Source organism: Xiphophorus maculatus, chromosome 19 (assembly GCF_002775205.1).
Source record: "Xiphophorus maculatus strain JP 163 A chromosome 19, X_maculatus-5.0-male, whole genome shotgun sequence".
Lineage (NCBI taxonomy): Eukaryota > Metazoa > Chordata > Actinopteri > Cyprinodontiformes > Poeciliidae > Xiphophorus > Xiphophorus maculatus.
The window spans coordinates 26698647-26701335 of NC_036461.1; positions in this window are offsets into that span (position 1 = coordinate 26698647).

Consider the following 2689-nt stretch of genomic DNA (forward strand, 5'->3'; position numbering starts at 1 on the left):
GAAAGGATACGCCTCCCTGCCGTGGGGAGATAAAGGGGACCCTGGCCGCGCACGTTGACTGAGATACGGTTCCTCCTCTGCTAACGAGAACTATTGCTGGCTGTCATTCAGCCCTTATCATATGACGCAAGGAACCGAGGCTGTGTGCTTCGGAGCCGCTTCATACTATACCGTGCACCAAAACACATCACGTCCTTCTTGCATTTTGGAGAAGGCGCCATTCTCCCTTGTTTTCCTGTCCCGCCTCCCCATCTAGTGGCGGTGTTAGGCTCAGTCGCAAGACTCAACCGGGGGTTTCTTTCTGCTACGTTAGTAACGCCCATGCTTCGTGTGTGAGGCTTTTACAGGCAAAGACTTTAATGTGAACCCACTCGCTCATGTATCAGCTATTTGCATTACTGACGTCACAACATTGTGTCCTAAATAATACCAGCTGGCTATAATTATTCTCACCTCTGCACCCTGATATTGTCCAAAACATGTTGCACCTGCACCAAGCGTACAGCAGGTGGTGGTAGAGATCTAAATAGTTTTCATGGCCACATTAAGTTTCCTCATATAAATGCCAAGAGGTGGCCAGATGTGGAAAACTGTATGAGACTTTAATTTCAACAGGAGGAAATGCTTTTAAAAGCAAATAGATTTAAAAGCATTTTCTAAACACCAAATTTATCTATCTATAAAATGTCTAACGTTTTAAAAATGTTTTTTCTTTCTATATTACTACACCTACTACTCTCCATATTGGTGACACACAGCAAGACAGAAAATATGTGGGACAAGGTACATAATTATGCAGCAAAGAAATATTTCACACTTATTACATAATTCCATATGTGCTTATGCAAAGTTTTGATGCTTTTGGTCAGAATTTAAAATGTATGCAGTCATGAAAATGAAGAAAAAACATTAAATGTGTAGGTGTGTCGGTAATAAACCCATGAGGCCTACCCAGAACAGCTACATTTATACTGAGATTAAATTACACAAAAGTGGAACTTATTTACTAATTCGATTACTTCTAAACACATTTTTGCGGAATTTAATTTTATTTAGGGATAAAGGAATTATCTAAAATGCAACTTAGGCCGTAACCCACTCTAAATCCTAACTTATTAATATTATCATTTTAATTCCAGTTTCCAAGTTCTGACTTTGTGTTGGTCCATCACACAATATCCCAATAAATTATAGTAAAAATTTGTGTTGTGTGTTTAAAAAAAAAAACTGAAAAAGTGGTGTGGATACTATTGCAACACTGAATGTCTGAGTGAAGATGTGAGGCTGAACTCTGATTTTTGGTTTCCCCTCACATTTTATGGAAGTTGTGAGTTTTAAAGTGATATCAGATCTTAGTTTAGCGTGTGGGTGTTCAGGGAATCCTGGAAGAATGTAAAAGTGGGTGAGAGTCAGCCAGGGAGAATACGAAGAAACAAAATCATGCTGCAAGAGAGAAAAAAACCCACCAGCCTCACTGTCTGCTGCTCACTTCACGCACATCCATCTTTCTCTCCCCTCAAGCAAATTTTCCATGTGTGTGTAGATCACACGACTGCATGTAGGAAGAGGATTTGGAGGAGGCACAGCACTCCTGATGGTGTGCATGTGCGTGCCTCTCTTGACATCATGATAAATACTGGTGACAGATGAGGGTCAGTCATGTTTGGGTACTAAAAACCCTCCCCAAAATGTTTATTGTTGTTGTTGTTTCTCCTTGGGAAATAGAATGCAGCCTCTCTTTCTCAATTTCACAACGCCAAGGGACTTTAAACGGACAAACCGTCTTGAGTTTGTACGTGATCTGCAACCAAAAGCAGTTCGGCGAGTGTTGTTACGCGTAAATGTATGCAAACAAGCCGGCGTGTGTGTGTGTGTGTATCTACGTGCGCCGTGGTTTGTGTGTTTGTGACGTTGGAGCCCTGGAGGCCAGCTCAGCACTTGGCTTCTTATCTCCCTCTCAGAACCTTGGTCGTGAATAAACATCGCCGGAATAAATATTTCCCAAAGTGAAAATAACCCGAGTGGAATTTGGAGGAGGCTGCAGAAAATCCACATCGGAGGACGGGGGGGATGTGGAGGTTGTGGAGGAAGTGAATGGATGAGAAACTGAAATACTGAGGGAGGCAGCTGAGAGGCAGAGAGAAGCTTCGGGGTATTCCTCGTTTCCATGCACATGACCACAAAAAAATAAATAAATAAATAAATAAAAATTCTCCAAATTATTCATTTATTTTCTATACTTTCATCTTTTTTTTTGCCTTGTGTTTCTGCATCTAACTCCATGCCTGTCCTTTTTAAAATGCCAGTCGTGTGTCTGTGGGCTGCTGTAGATTGTTTTGCATTCTCCTGTGCTCTTGTGCCAGTGTGCGGGGGCGTTTGTAGGAGCTGAAGAGTTCTGCGTTTTTGGTTCTTTTTTTCTGTTGCTCCCACACTTAACGAGCTATTTTGTACAGTTCAAACCTATTTTAACCTACTTCATATACTTTAATGCAGGGGTCTCAAACTCCAGTCCTCAAGGGCTGCAGTCCTACAGCTTTTAGATGTGCCACAGGTACAAAACACTGGAATGAAATGGCTTAATTACCTCCTCCTGGTGCAGATCAGTTCTCCAGAGCCTTGCTAATGACTTAATTATTCTATTCAGGTGTGGTGTAGCAGAGGCACATCTAAAAGTTGCAGGACTGCGGCC